At 43.7% G+C, this 14,377-nt stretch overlaps 1 long non-coding RNA gene and 11 other non-coding genes across 12 annotated transcripts; 5 read left to right on the top strand and 7 right to left on the bottom strand.

Moving 5' to 3' along the window:
- The first annotated feature begins 1,646 nt into the window (after positions 1-1,646).
- Positions 1,647-5,403, top strand: LOC137058173 (uncharacterized). Its single transcript, XR_010900611.1, has 3 exons — positions 1,647-2,467; positions 2,926-3,060; positions 4,569-5,403. It is a non-coding gene; the product is annotated as an uncharacterized lncRNA (long non-coding RNA).
- A 2,099-nt stretch (positions 5,404-7,502) lies between these two features.
- Positions 7,503-7,575, bottom strand: trnar-acg (transfer RNA arginine (anticodon ACG)). The gene has a single exon. It is a non-coding gene; the product is annotated as a tRNA-Arg (tRNA).
- A 630-nt stretch (positions 7,576-8,205) lies between these two features.
- Positions 8,206-8,277, top strand: trnae-cuc (transfer RNA glutamic acid (anticodon CUC)). Its single transcript has one exon. It is a non-coding gene; the product is annotated as a tRNA-Glu (tRNA).
- A 265-nt stretch (positions 8,278-8,542) lies between these two features.
- Positions 8,543-8,614, bottom strand: trnae-uuc (transfer RNA glutamic acid (anticodon UUC)). Its single transcript has one exon. It is a non-coding gene; the product is annotated as a tRNA-Glu (tRNA).
- A 1,176-nt stretch (positions 8,615-9,790) lies between these two features.
- trnae-cuc (transfer RNA glutamic acid (anticodon CUC)) lies at positions 9,791-9,862 on the top strand. The gene has a single exon. It is a non-coding gene; the product is annotated as a tRNA-Glu (tRNA).
- A 265-nt stretch (positions 9,863-10,127) lies between these two features.
- Positions 10,128-10,199, bottom strand: trnae-uuc (transfer RNA glutamic acid (anticodon UUC)). Its single transcript has one exon. It is a non-coding gene; the product is annotated as a tRNA-Glu (tRNA).
- Positions 10,200-10,673: 474 nt separating this feature from the next.
- trnar-acg (transfer RNA arginine (anticodon ACG)) lies at positions 10,674-10,746 on the bottom strand. Its single transcript has one exon. It is a non-coding gene; the product is annotated as a tRNA-Arg (tRNA).
- Positions 10,747-11,376: 630 nt separating this feature from the next.
- trnae-cuc (transfer RNA glutamic acid (anticodon CUC)) lies at positions 11,377-11,448 on the top strand. Its single transcript has one exon. It is a non-coding gene; the product is annotated as a tRNA-Glu (tRNA).
- Positions 11,449-12,260: 812 nt separating this feature from the next.
- On the bottom strand, positions 12,261-12,333 carry trnar-acg (transfer RNA arginine (anticodon ACG)). The gene has a single exon. It is a non-coding gene; the product is annotated as a tRNA-Arg (tRNA).
- Positions 12,334-12,963: 630 nt separating this feature from the next.
- Positions 12,964-13,035, top strand: trnae-cuc (transfer RNA glutamic acid (anticodon CUC)). Its single transcript has one exon. It is a non-coding gene; the product is annotated as a tRNA-Glu (tRNA).
- A 265-nt stretch (positions 13,036-13,300) lies between these two features.
- Positions 13,301-13,372, bottom strand: trnae-uuc (transfer RNA glutamic acid (anticodon UUC)). The gene has a single exon. It is a non-coding gene; the product is annotated as a tRNA-Glu (tRNA).
- Positions 13,373-13,846: 474 nt separating this feature from the next.
- On the bottom strand, positions 13,847-13,919 carry trnar-acg (transfer RNA arginine (anticodon ACG)). The gene has a single exon. It is a non-coding gene; the product is annotated as a tRNA-Arg (tRNA).
- Between the last annotated feature and the right edge of the window lie 458 nt (positions 13,920-14,377).

The following is a 14,377-nucleotide window of genomic DNA, read 5'->3' as shown; positions in this document are numbered from 1 at the left end:
GTGTAAGCAATATAATATATAAATATAAAGTTCTAGGCTATATAAATATAAAGTAATTAATTTAATATAACGTTTAAATGTTGTGCGTTTAAACATGACATCTATAAAAGAGTGTATACAAAGAGAATTGCAATGCTGACAAGCCATAGTCATTAACAACTTTTGGATTTGAAATAAAAAATTATGAATAAATGCTGTGTTTGTAGTACTCAACTGCGGTTAAGTTGCGCACTGCAAACGTGGCATATGTGAAAGCACAATAGCAGGCACTGCTCCTGCATCGCATACGTACTGCAGCACGCACTGCATATGAACTGCAGTCGGAGTATGTGTGAAGCAGGCGTAAGAGAGCATTAAATGATGAAGGCATGTTTGTATTTTGAATGACATCTTACTGGGCCCCTCACAACAGCAGACTCAGAATTAGTTGATGGTGTTGCTGTTTCTTTGATCCGCTGTGATCTCTGGGCTGGAGGAAGGAAGAAGGATGAGGAGGACTGAATGACAGGCCGATGGGGTTTGGGGGATGGAGGAGAAGGAGGAGGAGGAGGAGGACAAGGATGAGAGGGTGGGCATGAAGCTGCGGCTGAACTGGTCTGTGGAGTCAAACATTATGAATAATCTATTAAGGGGATCGCAAAATGTTTTTTTATTAAACAAAATTATGTAGTGATAAAGTGATGTCTAACTAATTCTTTCATATTAACCTGAGATGTTTTCCTCTGAATGTTCAAATTAGGTTTGGCTGCTGCCACATGTGAGCCTCCAAACCTTGACTTTTCAAACTGAAAAGGTTTGTCATAGTTAGTGATAACAAAACCTGTAACACTATAGGAAAAGTTTGAGATATTTCAATGTCTGCAGTAAGGTCTGCTTACCATTGACAATGTCAGTTTGGCCATCTTTGCAGGACGTGCCACATCACTGGAGGGTGTACTTTGGGCAGGGGTGCTCTGTGATGCCTCCACTGTGACTGGTGGATGAACCTGTGATACATGCTTATAAGATATACCAGGGACATAATATTATACAGTATTCATAATATGACTTTAGACATAAAGACAAATTGATATTGCAAACACATCTATTTATGCAACTTGAACTAGGCTAATTGGAGTTACCTTGTGAAATCCACAAATACACTTTTGTGCTTCCTTCATAAGGGTGGTCTGCCCCCTCATTTGCAGAGGGCACTTTTCTATCTATGAACATAAATATAAAGTATAGCTGTGACACTGTTGTACACATTATTTCAAGACACCCATGTCATCATAATTATAACCATATAACATTGTATTTACATTGTAAATAATTACTTATTCATACATATAAAAAAAATAGCACAATGTATTATCACACAAGTTTATTAGTTTGCTCATGAATCTAGCTGCATAATTTACCTTCTGCACACTAAAAAACGTTGGGTTATTTTTTGTACCCAACCGTTGGGTTACACATATTGGGTCAATATGTTGGGTTATTTTGCAAAATGTTGGGTTATTTTAACATCGTTAAAGTAATAACCCGGCCGTTGGGTTAAATAAAGGTTTCCCCAGTGACGGTTCAAATTTTAACCGTCCAGTTACTGCCAACAGAAGACGCTGCTGCAGCCTGATTATGAAATGAAAGGTAAGACATGCCATTTTTTTATGAATACAACTCTTATAACATTATGTATTGTGTACTGAAACGTTGAATATAGTCGAAAACTGAATTTTATTAAAAAAAAATCCCTTTAATGCTCTCTGGAAAAATGAGATAGATTGGAAATAAACCATAGCTATCCCAGTTAGCTCGCTAGCAGTAATAAAGTAAAAACATTATTCTAGTGTACCTATTTAGAAACTTAATACGGTGATACAGAAAGTAAGTAACTAATGCCTAGTCTGAAATCACTATCTAAAGCCGCGCGGAGCATTATCAGCTCGGCCCGTGCAGCGCGAGCTCAGACCCGGTCACACGACACCACAGCAGCGCTGTGAGATCCAGGGGGAAGCGTTTGAATTCGCCGAATATTCAACAGTATAACTTACTACTCTAAATATCTGTTGTGAGATGAATGAGTGCAGATATTCACAACAGCATTGACGCAGAAAACTGAAATATTGTGCTAACAATTTTAACGTTAGTTCACAACAGTTAGAATGTTTTCCAACCCACAAATTACCTAGTTTTACCGTAGTAAGTTAACACAAACTGCAACTATGATAATTTGGCAGAAATGTGGTAGGCCCATATTCATAATGAATGTTGTCATATGAATATATATTATGCATGTTACTATTAAACGTATTACAGGAGTAGCTAAATCATACAACCATAGTACGTTTTCTTATGAAGCTATGACAGTTTTTGCCTTTATTTTAAATATGTTGTACTAAATGTGTTATATACCTGTGTTTTAGACCAATGGATTCATTTGTGAAGCAAAGACTAGAACAGTTGAACCTCTGCCATTTAATTAAAGGTGAGTACGATATTGAAACAAGTTGTACACAATTATTTTTTAAAGACTAGTTTACTTTTCTGGTTATTTTTTCCCCCTGCTTCATTCTAATGCAGAGGAAGGATTGGATCTCAGTGGTTCTCGACTCTAGTCCTGGAGTATCACCAATAGTACACAAGTTCGATTTGGAGGTTTCGATTTCACATTTCCGGGTTTGGAGTCTCTACTAACAAGTTGGTAAGTTGAATAACATTAGATAGGCCAATGTGCAGTGCAGGGTCTACTACAGAACCAGGTTATTTGGGAAACAACCAGTTTATTATTATTTTTTCAGCTGTCTTTTCTCATTTTCATACAGTATGTTTTAATTTCAATAAGTTGTTTTGGTTGTGTCTAAGTGCATATGAAATCAGGTCCACACATTTGGTATAGGTGAAAACTGTTTTTTTTCTCTTTTTCTGTTAACTTGTCTTTCAAAGATGATCATGGAGAAATTGCCTTTAAAACCCTTCCTGCCATCCTGCCATCATCGCCATACCTCACAAATGGACAACATGGTGTGTCCAACATATGCTGAAATGAAGAGAAGCTTAATTACATTCACCAATCAGCCTGTAAGTAAAAGCAACACTATCAAATTAGCTTTGATAAAGTGCACTGCTCATATGCATCCATTTATTATTTGCTTTAGTGATTTTGCTTGTTAATAGATTATCCAATAGTTTACCCAAAAAATATCCCATTATGTACTCACCCTCAAGTCATCCTAGGTGTATATGACATTCTTCTTTCAGACGAACACAATCAGTTATTAATAAATGTCCTGACTAATCCAAGCATTATAATGGTCAAAATTTGAAGCCCAAAAAAAGTGCATCGATCCATTATGAAAGTAATCCATAAGGCTCCATGAGGTTAATAAGGGCCTTCTGAGGTGAATCGATGGGTTTTTGTAGAAAAATATCCATATTTAAAACTTTATAGACTAAAATAACAAATTTTCGACAGACAGCCTTCCTTATTCAACTTACAAAGAAACTGTAACGCCTCTCGCAAATCAAAACGGTTACGCTACGTCCAACTTAATCGTCTCGACATTTACGTTTTTTTACGCTACGTCCGACGTTATTCTCACAGCAGTTACGCTTTTTTCAGAAGTTGAATACTTAATGCGGTCCATTGGAAGCTAGATATTTTACTTTATAACGTGTTAAATATGGATATTTTTCTTACACAATTCCATCAATTCACTTCAATGGGTTCTTATTAATCTCCGGAGCCGTGTGAAGCACTTTTATAATGGATGGATGCATTTTTGGGCTTCAAATTATGGGCTTCCATTATAAAGCTTTGAAGAGCCAGGATATTTATTAATATAACTCAGATTGTATTTGTCTGAAAGAAGAATGTCATACACACCTAGGCTGGCTTGAGGGTGAGTAAATCATGGAATCATTTTCATTTTTGGGTAAACTATCTCATGAATTATCCTCGTGTCGTTGTAAGACTTTCGTTGTTCTTTGAAACACAAATGTTAAAGAAATCTGCAAGGTTTCTGTCCCTCCATTGACGACCTACGCAACTACCACTTTAAGACCCAGGACAGACAGCTTTAAAGTAATCCATGGGATTCAAGTGGTCTAACCTCAGTTTTATGAAGCGACACGAGTGCTTTTTGCAACAACAACACAAAAAAAAAACATAACACAACAACATTTGCTCTCTTTTCAACACAACACGCATGCGTCTAGGGGCTCTCGTGAACATGTGTTGAGATTAATGTTTTGTAAATAAAGTGGTAAATTATGGTTAAGGGATAGAATATACGCTTGTCACTTCATAAAACTGAGGTTGAATTACTGGAGTAACATGGATTACTTTAATGTCTTTACTGCCTTTCTAGGCCTTTCTGTGTTCCGAAGATGAACCAAAGTCTTACGGGTTTGAAACAGCATGAGGATTAGTATGTTGATTGGTGAAAAATGAACAGCAGATGTAATGACTAATTAGTGACAATTTCTTTAATTCAGTACAACACTGCTTCATTGCAACTTTGACGTAATTTAACACTGCTGATGTTGTCACAGTGCAAGCAAACTGAACTTTTTTTTATTCTTTTAAGGTTGGAACTAACATGGTGCATTAGCTGAACAGTGAGACAAGCCAGGATCCACATGACGATACTTGGGGACAAAGAGACCTCGCTGATTTTTTTCATTTTCACTGTGGAGGCAGTTGAACAGAAGACCTTATTTCAAGCACTGGCTGTATGTTTCAGATTTTTTATTTATTTATGACATGAACTATCCAAAGACCTCTGCCCCATTTGGGAGATTTTGTAGCATGCAAACTTGAATATATATTTTGCTGCCTCATTAAAAACTTTGATTATCATAATTTGTATTTGTTTTGCTACATATGTTTACAACACATCAAGGCATACAGTGTACAATGTAGATTTTTTTAATAAAGTTGTTTATTTCTGGAAGACTTTAATATTATGAATTTGTGTATTCTGTCCATATTTGTATAGGTTTTTAATTTAATATTTGTTGTGTTCATTTTTAATTTTTGTTTTGTATATACACCTTTTACGTATGTTTACCTTATGTACATTTTTGTGTATTATGTGTGCTGTGTATTTTGAATTTAATATTTACACATTTATGTATATTTACAATAAATATGTACTCCCCAATATTTAGTTTGACATTTACAATATATATTTTAAAGCACATTTATTGTTTTATACAAATAAAAAATCTGTATTTGAAAACAATGGGTATTTTATTTATTAAAATAATGGCATGAATAAAAATTTAACTCAACTGTTGGGTTACTTTTAACCCAACTGTTTTTTAACCCAATGCATTGGGTTAAAATAACCCAACGTTGGGTAGGTGCTATATCAACCCACAGTTGGGTTACGTGTTGGGTTATTTTTAACCCAACATTTTTAAGTGAGTGATATAACTCATGCCATCTTTTTTGTCGGGGAGAAGGTCTATTTCCCTCCCTGGATGGCCAAACTCCAGTTCGGGCAAAACTCTCCAGACGCGCAAGCCAGTCAGCATCGCTCATGCCTTTGTGTGACTTAGTTGAAGCCATGTTGTTGCCTAAACAATACAGAACAAGAATTTAATAGAATACCAACTGCCATTGTAGCCCAGAAATATAGCATTAAAGGGATAGTTCCCCCTAAAATTAAAATTATGTCATAATTTACTCTCCCTCAAGTTGTTCCAAACCTGTATGAGTTTCTTTTGAAGCACATTGGTAACCAGACAGTTGACGGTCCCAATTGACTGCCATAGTAGGAAAAACAAAACAAAAAAATACTATGGAAGTCAATGAGGATTATTAACGGTCTTCATTCTTCAAAATAACTCATACAGGTTTGGAACAGCTTGATGGAAAATAAATGATGACAGATTTTGTTTTAGGGGGAAACTAATCTTTTACTTCCTTTACTCCTTTTGTGTTCATTTCATTTGAGCTAGTTTTGTGTTTCTGGTTCAAAATGACTGCCACATTATAGCAGATTATAAATACATAATAATACATATATAATCACCTAATGTTGTGATTTATTTTTTGTAACCAACAGTACAAGTTTTGAAACTTCTATTTATGGCCTGTATGCTTTGTTGATCTGGGTTTTTGAGTAAAACAACAACAACAACAACAACAACAAAAATGAATAATGTATGGATTATTCTGACTTAAACAAATACTCATATTAAACATATTGTGCTATTTTAACTTTGTCCATCTGATAAATGGGCATGTATGTGCCTGAACTCAAATAGGCGTAATGTTATGTTACACTTGGGCTAAGAACCGAATTCGACCGAAACATACACAATAGGAGGGTAAACTGTTACATTTTATGCCCGTTTAATTTAATTTAGCTAATACACAAACGGAAGACATAGGCTACACTAGTATTTCATTAAGAAAATATGATCAGCATACCTGAGCGGAATAACCAAGCGAAAGCGTATCGAATGTGCTCATCGACTCTCGTGCGGTGAATGGAGTAACGAAAAATGAACCTCGCCATTTCATTGGACAAGAAAAGATGGAGTTCGTAACGCGGAGATTGGATGGAATGCTCAAAGATGGACTACGCGCGGTGATTGGAGTATGAAAAATGAACCTCGCCATTTCATTGGACAAGCAAAGATGGAGTTCGTAACGCGGAGATTGGATGGAATGCTCAAAGATGGACTACGCGCGGTGATTGGAGTATGAAAAATGGACCTTGCCATTTCATTGGACGGGCAAAAATGGAGTTCGCAATTTAATTGGTTTTTGAAAGATTGAACTCGGCATGCTATTGGATTGATTTTACAGACTTGTGGTTGTCAGGTACCGCCATCGAAGGTATGCAGGGAAAGAGAAGAACCTTATCCTATCAGGTTGCTGCAGCTCCACTGCTGGCTAAAAGCGATTCAGGAATAGACAGAAGCGCTGGCTGTTCGATAAGGGGAGCAAAGACAAGCCAAACTTCCCATACCGGGAGTCGAACCCGGGCCGCCTGGGTGAACACCAGGAATCCTGACCGCTAGACCATATGGGAAAGCCCGCAAACGCCGGTGAGGCTTGTGTGCCATTTTTCATGCGTGTGGCCAGTACAAGGGCAGGGTTATGTTAGGCCCTTTGGCATTCAGTGTGTGACCGTCGCCTTTAAGAATATGGCAATGTTCCGAAGGGATTGTTTACTGAATTCACTTGTACCAGACTTGATGGAGGGAGATGTCATTTGTCTCTCCCAGGGGGTGCAGCTCTCTCCCATTCTTGTGTTCGCATAAAAAGATATTATAAACTGGTCATTAAAGCAAGGTCCCCGTGACAGTGCTTATGCGATGCATTTGAAAGCACGCACGGTATTGTATGGTAGGCGCTATCTAGCTGACAAAACGGCCTATGGTTGGACTGTCAGTTTACAAGAAAAAAAAACTAACCATTCCAATACCAATAGTCAAAAACTATGGGCTAATAAAACAAGCTAATAAAACTGCTGTAGGCTGATAGCGAAGCAAAAGAGGCAGATCGAGCCAGCCAGGAGTCGAACCTAGAATCTTCTGATCCGTAGTCAGACGCGTTATCCATTGCGCCACTGGCCCACCGATGAGGCGCCCTGGTGTTTACACGCATCTTGGTGGTGTTTGCCTGGAGCGGGGCCTGTCGCAACATCAACTTTTTCTCATGCCATTAACAGGCCTGGAGCCAACGTAAGGAAGCGCTCCAAAGAGGGGTCTGCTATGAAAAGCTTGAAGACGGAGGCGTCACATGTTAGGGATCTCTGTCTTCCTGGCGTGGCTAACGTAGCTGGGTAGCAAATTACTTTAAAACAGTGCAAGGCTGGCCGCTCAAAAAGCCAGGCATACCTCAGAGACGACGACACTCTGTGCTATGCGCTCTGTCAACCTCGAGCTCCTTCGCCAGATGCTCTGCAGAAGAAGGGCTGAAAACAAAAAGCGGAGTGAGTCAGGCACCTCTTGGCACTGAGAGCACGGCTGGGCTCTCCTTGTTGTCTTTTGCAAGCTGCTTTGATTGAATTGCAAGTTGCGATGTTGTTAGGATGTTCTCACAGAGCATGTGACAGTTTCTCAGTGGAAGAACTGTGATCCAGGGTCAGAGACTCTCTCCTCTCCAAGAGGAAAAGGCTAGCCTTAGCGGTTTTGCTTGAGAAATTGCAGCAAAATCTGGTAGAGGCCCACAGGCAGGCTTGAGGAGACAGGCTGAACAGCCCTTCCCTGGTGGTCTAGTGGTTAGGATTCGGCGCTCTCACCGCCGCGGCCCGGGTTCGATTCCCGGTCAGGGAACGTTCCTTTTGCCCTCCAGCGCGGCCAAGAAAATGTTTGAGTGTGAAAAGTGACCTCCTTCGAGCCGGAGTCGAACCAGCGACCTAAGGTTTGCCAACGTTCCACCTACAGTCCTCCGCTCTACCAGCTGAGCTATCGAAGGTATGCAGGGAAAGAGAAGAACCTCAACCTATCAGGTTGCTGCAGCTCCACTGCTGGCTAAAAGCGATTCAGTAATAGACAGAAGCTCTGGCTGTTCGATAAGGGGAGCAAAGACAAGCCAAACTTCCCATACCGGGAGTCAAACCCGGGTCGCCTGGGTGAAAACCAGGAGTCCTGACCGCTAGACCATATGGGAAAGCCCGCAAACGCCGGTCAGGCTTGTGTGCCATTTTTCATGCGTGTGGCCAGTACAAGGGCAGGGTTATGTTAGGCCCTTTGGCATTCAGTGTGTGACCGTCGCCTTTAAGAATATGACAATGTTCCGAAGGGATTGTTTACTGAATTCACTTGTACCAGACTCGATGGAAGGAGCTGTCATTTGTCTCTCCCAGGGGGTGCAGCTCTCTCCTATTCTTGTGTTCGCATAAAAAGATACTATAAACTGGTCATTAAAGCAAGGTCCCCGTGACAGTGCTTATGCGATGCATTTGAAAACACGCACGGTATTGTATGGTAGGCGCTATCTAGCTGACAAAACGGCCTATGGTTGGACTGTCACTTTACAAGAAAAAAAACTAACCATTCCAATACCAATAGTCAAAAACTATGGGCTAATAAAACAAGCTAATAAAACTGCTGTAGGCTGATAGTGAAGCAAAAGAGGCAGATCGAGCCAGCCAGGAGTCGAACCTAGAATCTTCTGATCCGTAGTCAGACGCTTTATCCATTGCGCCACTGGCCCACCGGTCAGGCGCCCTGGTGTTTACACGCATCTTGGTGGTGTTCGCCTGGAGCGGGGCCTGTCGCAACATCAACTTTTTCTCATGCCATTAACAGGCCTGGAGCCAACGTAAGGAAGCGCTCCGATGAGGGGTCTGCTATGAAAAGCTTGAAGACGGAGGCGTCACATGTTAGGGATCTCTGTCTTCCTGGCGTGGCTAACGTAGCTGGGTAGCAAATTACTTTAAAACAGTGCAAGGCTGGCCGCTCAAAAAGCCAGGCATACCTCAGAGACGACGACACTCTGTGCTATGCACTCTGTCAACCTCGAGCTCCTTCGCCAGATGCTCTGCAGAAGAAGGGCTGAAAACAAAAAGCGGAGTGAGTCAGGCACCTCTTGGCACTGAGAGCACGGCTGGGCTCTCCTTGTTGTCTTTTGCAAGCTGCTTTGATTGAATTGCAAGTTGCGATGTTGTTAGGATTTTCTCACAGAGCATGTGACAGTTTCTCAGTGGAAGAACTGTGATCCAGGGTCAGAGACTCTCTCCTCTCCAAGAGGAAAAGGCTAGCCTTAGCGGTTTTGCTTGAGAAATTGCAGCAAAATCTGGTAGAGGCCCACAGGGAGGCTTGAGGAGACAGGCTGAACAGCCCTTCCCTGGTGGTCTAGTGGTTAGGATTCGGCGCTCTCACCGCCGCTGCCCGGGTTCGATTCCCGGTCAGGGAACGTTCCTTTTGCCCTCCAGCACGGCCAAGAAAATGTTTGAGTGTGAAAAGTGACCTCCTTCGAGCCGGAGTCGAACCAGCGACCTAAGGATTGCCAACGTTCCACCTACAGTCCTCCGCTCTACCAGCTGAGCTATCGAAGGTATGCAGGGAAAGAGAAGAACCTTATCCTATCAGGTTGCTGCAGCTCCACTGCTGGCTAAAAGCGATTCAGGAATAGACAGAAGTGCTGGCTGTTCGATAAGGGGAGCAAAGACAAGCCAAACTTCCCATACCGGGAGTCGAACCCGGGCCGCCTGGGTGAAAACCAGGAATCCTGACCGCTAGACCATATGGGAAAGCCCGCAAACGCCGGTCAGGCTTGTGTGCCATTTTTCATGCGTGTGGCCAGTACAAGGGCAGGGTTATGTTAGGCCCTTTGGCATTCAGTGTGTGACCGTCGCCTTTAAGAATATGGCAATGTTCCGAAGGGATTGTTTACTGAATTCACTTGTACCAGACTCGATGGAGGGAGATGTAATTTGTCTCTCCCAGGGGGTGCAGCTCTCTCCCATTCTTGTGTTCGCATAAAAAGATACTATAAACTGGTCATTGAAGCAAGGTCCCCGTGACAGTGCTTATGCGATGCATTTGAAAGCACGCACGGTATTGTATGGTAGGCGCTATCTAGCTGACAAAACGGCCTATGGTTGGACTGTCAGTTTACAAGAAAAAAAAACTAACCATTCCAATACCAATAGTCAAAAACTATGGGCTAATAAAACAAGCTAATAAAACTGCTGTAGGCTGATAGCGAAGCAAAAGAGGCAGATCGAGCCAGCCAGGAGTCGAACCTAGAATCTTCTGATCCGTAGTCAGACGCGTTATCCATTGCGCCACTGGCCCACCGGTGAGGCGCCCTGGTGTTTACACGCTTCTTGGTGGTGTTTGCCTGGAGCGGGGCCTGTCGGAACATCAACTTTTTCTCATGCCATTAACAGGCCTGGAGCCAACGTAAGGAAGCGCTCCGATGAGGGGTCTGCTATGAAAAGCTTGAAGACGGAGGCGTCACATATTAGGGATCTCTGTCTTCCTGGCGTGGCTAACGTAGCTGGGTAGCAAATTACTTTAAAACAGTGCAAGGCTGGCCGCTCAAAAAGCCAGGCATACCTCAGAGACGACGACACTCTGTGCTATGCGCTCTGTCAACCTGGAGCTCCTTCGCCAGATGCTCTGCAGAAGAAGGGCTGAAAACAAAAAGCGGAGTGAGTCAGGCACCTCTTGGCACTGAGAGCACGGCTGGGCTCTCCTTGTTGTCTTTTGCAAGCTGCTTTGATTGAATTGCAAGTTGCGATGTTGTTAGGATGTTCTCACAGAGCATGTGACAGTTTCTCAGTGGAAGAACTGTGATCCAGGGTCAGAGACTCTCTCCTCTCCAAGAGGAAAAGGCTAGCCTTAGCGGTTTTGCTTGAGAAATTGCAGCAAAATCTGGTAGAGGCCCACAGGCAGGCTTGAGGAGACAGGCTGAACAGCCCTTCCCTGGTGGTCTAGTGGTTAGGATTCGGCGCTCTCACCGCCGCGGCCCGGGTTCGATTCCCGGTCAGGGAACGTTCCTTTTGCCCTCCAGCGCGGCCAAGAAAATGTTTGAGTGTGAAAAGTGACCTCCTTCGAGCCGGAGTCGAACCAGCGACCTAAGGATTGCCAACGTTCCACCTACAGTCCTCCGCTCTACCAGCTGAGCTATCGAAGGTATGCAGGGAAAGAGAAGAACCTCAACCTATCAGGTTGCTGCAGCTCCACTGCTGGCTAAAAGCGATTCAGTAATAGACAGAAGCTCTGGCTGTTCGATAAGGGGAGCAAAGACAAGCCAAACTTCCAATACCGGGAGTCGAACCCGGGCCGCCTGGGTGAAAACCAGGAATCCTGACCGCTAGACCATATGGGAAAGCCCGCAAACGCCGGTCAGGCTTGTGTGCCATTTTTCATGCGTGTGGCCAGTACAAGGGCAGGGTTATGTTAGGCCCTTTGGCATTCAGTGTGTGACCGTCGCCTTTAAGAATATGGCAATGTTCCGAAGGGATTGTTTACTGAATTCACTTGTACCAGACTCGATGGAGGGAGATGTCATTTGTCTCTCCCAGGGGGTGCAGCTCTCTCCCATTCTTGTGTTCGCATAAAAAGATACTATAAACTGGTCATTAAAGCAAGGTCCCCGTGACAGTGCTTATGCGATGCATTTGAAAGCACGCACGGTATTGTATGGTAGGTGCTATCTAGCTGACAAAACGGCCTATGGTTGGACTGTCAGTTTACAAGAAAAAAAAAACTAACCATTCCAATACCAATAGTCAAAAACTATAGGCTAATAAAACAAACTAATAAAACTGCTGTAGGCTGATAGCGAAGCAAAAGAGGCAGATCGAGCCAGCCAGGAGTCTAACCTAGAATCTTCTGATCCGTAGTCAGACGCGTTATCCATTGCGCCACTGGCCCACCGGTCAGGCGCCCTGGTGTTTACACGCATCTTGGTGGTGTTCGCCTGGACCGGGGCCTGTCACAACATCAACTTTTTCTCATGCCATTAACAGGCCTGGAGCCAACGTAAGGAAGCGCTCCGATGAGGGGTTTGCTATGAAAAGCTTGAAGACGGAGGCGTCACATGTTAGGGATCTCTGTCTTCCTGGCGTGGCTAACGTAGCTGGGTAGCAAATTACTTTAAAACAGTGCAAGGCTGGCCGCTCAAAAAACCAGGCATACCTCAGAGACGACGACACTCTGTGCTATGCGCTCTGTCAACCTCGAGCTCCTTCGCCAGATGCTCTGCAGAAGAAGGGCTGAAAACAAAAAGCGGAGTGAGTCAGGCACCTCTTGGCACTGAGAGCACGGCTGGGCTCTCCTTGTTGTCTTTTGCAAGCTGCTTTGTATGAATTGCAAGTTGCGGTGTTGTTAGGATGTTCTCACGGAGCATGTGACAGTTTCTCAGTGGAAGAACTGTGATCCAGGGTCAGAGACTCTCTCCTCTCCAAGAGGAAAAGGCTAGCCTTAGCGGTTTTGCTTGAGAAATTGCAGCAAAATCTGGTAGAGGCCCACAGGCAGGCTTGAGGAGACAGGCTGAACAGCCCTTCCCTGGTGGTCTAGTGGTTAGGATTCTGTGCTCTCACCGCCGCGGCCCGGGTTCGATTCCCGGTCAGGGAAAGTTCCTTTTGCCCTCCAGCGCAGCCAAGAAAATGTTTGAGTGTGAAAAGTGACCTCCTTCGAGCCGGAGTCGAACCAGCGACCTAAGGATTGCCAATGGTCCACCTACAGTCCTCCGCTCTACCAGCTGAGCTATCGAAGGTATGAAGGAAAAGAGAAGAACCTCAACCTATCAGGTTGCTGCAGCTCCACTGCTGGCTAAAAGCGATTCAGTAATAGACAGAAGCTCTGGCTGTTCGATAAGGGGAGCAAAGACAAGCCAAACTTCCCATACCGGGAGTCGAACCCGGGGCGCCTGGGTGAAAACCAGGAATCCTGACCGCTAGACCATATGGGAAAGCCCGCAAACGCCGGTCAGGCTTGTGTGCCATTTTTCATGCGTGTGGCCAGTACAAGGGCAGGGTTATGTTAGGCCCTTTGGCATTCAGTGTGTGACCGTCGCCTTTAAGAATATGGCAATGTTCCGAAGGGATTGTTTACTGAATTCACTTGTACCAGACTCGATGGAGGGAGATGTCATTTGTCTCTCCCAGGGGGTGCAGCTCTCTCCCATTCTTGTGTTCGCATAAAAAGATACTATAAACTGGTCATTAAAGCAAGGTCCCCGTGACAGTGCTTATGCGATGCATTTGAAAGCACGCACGGTATTGTATGGTAGGCGCTATCTAGCTGACAAAATGGCCTATGGTTGGACTGTCAGTTTACAAGAAAAAAAAACTAACCATTCCAATACCAATAGTCAAAAACTATGGGCTAATAAAACAAGCTAATAAAACTGCTGTAGGCTGATAGCGAAGCAAAAGAGGCAGATCGAGCCAGCCAGGAGTCGAACCTAGAATCTTCTGATCCGTAGTCAGACGCGTTATCCATTGCGCCACTGGCCCACCGGTCAGGCGCCCTGGTGTTTACACGCATCTTGGTGGTGTTCGCCTGGAGCGGGGCCTGTCACAACATCAACTTTTTCTCATGCCATTAACAGGCCTGGAGCCAACGTAAGGAAGCGCTCCGATGAGGGGTTTGCTATGAAAAGCTTGAAGACGGAGGCGTCACATGTTAGGGATCTCTGTCTTCCTGGCGTGGCTAACGTAGCTGGGTAGCAAATTACTTTAAAACAGTGCAAGGCTGGCCGCTCAAAAAGCCAGGCATACCTCAGAGACGACGGCACTCTGTGCTATGCGCTCTGTCAACCTCGAGCTCCTTCGCCAGATGCTCTGCAGAAGAAGGGCTGAAAACAAAAAGCGGAGTGAGTCAGGCACCTCTTGGCACTGAGAGCACGGCTGGGCTCTCCTTGTTGTCTTTTGCAAGCTGCTTTGATTGAATTGCAAGTTGCGGTGTTGTTAGG

Source organism: Pseudorasbora parva, chromosome 22, assembly GCF_024679245.1.
Source record: "Pseudorasbora parva isolate DD20220531a chromosome 22, ASM2467924v1, whole genome shotgun sequence".
Classification (NCBI taxonomy): domain Eukaryota; kingdom Metazoa; phylum Chordata; class Actinopteri; order Cypriniformes; family Gobionidae; genus Pseudorasbora; species Pseudorasbora parva.
This window is presented reverse-complemented; position numbering and strand designations above follow the sequence as displayed.